This window comes from Panthera tigris, chromosome C2, assembly GCF_018350195.1.
Source record: "Panthera tigris isolate Pti1 chromosome C2, P.tigris_Pti1_mat1.1, whole genome shotgun sequence".
In the NCBI taxonomy this organism is placed as follows: domain Eukaryota; kingdom Metazoa; phylum Chordata; class Mammalia; order Carnivora; family Felidae; genus Panthera; species Panthera tigris.
This window is the reverse complement of record NC_056668.1, coordinates 58,797,531-58,798,444: the sequence shown is the minus strand read 5'-3', so window position 1 is coordinate 58,798,444 and position 914 is coordinate 58,797,531.

Genomic DNA, 914 nt, shown 5'->3' with positions numbered 1-914 from the left:
AAAGAGATCCTCTTTCTCCGCACCCTCGCCAACATCCGTTGTTGCCTGAGTTGTTAACGTTAGCCATTCTGACAGGTGTGAGGTGGTATCTCATTGTGGTTTTGATTTGCATTTCCCTGATGATGAGTGATGTTAAGCATTTTTTCATGTGTCCGTTGGCCATCTAGCCAAGGTATGGAAAGAGCCCAAATGTCCATCGATGGATGAATAGATAAAGAAGACGTGGTGTATGTATATATACAATGGAGTATTACTCGGCAATCAAAAAGAATGAAATCTTGCCATTTGCAACTACATGGATGGAACGGGAGGGTATTATGCTAAGTGAAGTTAGTCAGAGAAAGACAAATATCATGTGACTTCACTCATATGAGGACTTTAAGATACAAAACAGATGAACATAAGGGAAAGAAGGCAAAATAATATAAAAACAGGGAGGGGGACGAAAACATAAGAGACTCGTAAATATGGAGAACAAACAGAGGGTTACTGGAAGGGTTGTGGGAGGGGGGATGGGCTAAATGGGTAAGGGGCATTAAGAAATCTATTCCTGAAATCATTGTTGCACTATATGCTAACTAACTTGGATGTAAATTAAAAAATAAATTAAATACAAATCAAAACAAAACAAAACAAAAAAAAGGGTTTGTGCATTTTTTATTGACTGATATGTCAAATTGTATCAATTTACTTTCCCCTCAACCGTGTTTGAATGTGTCTTTCCATATACTATCATTTCCAAGTATGCAAGATTACCACTTCTTGTTTTCAATCAACCAGTTAACTAATGTGTGTAAGATTATAATAAAAATTACACTATTTAACAAAACTGGATTTATGTTTTTCTGTCATGTTTATGAGAAAGAGCATGAATGAGAGCGAACACATGATGAATTAGCTTTCTGAACTCATTT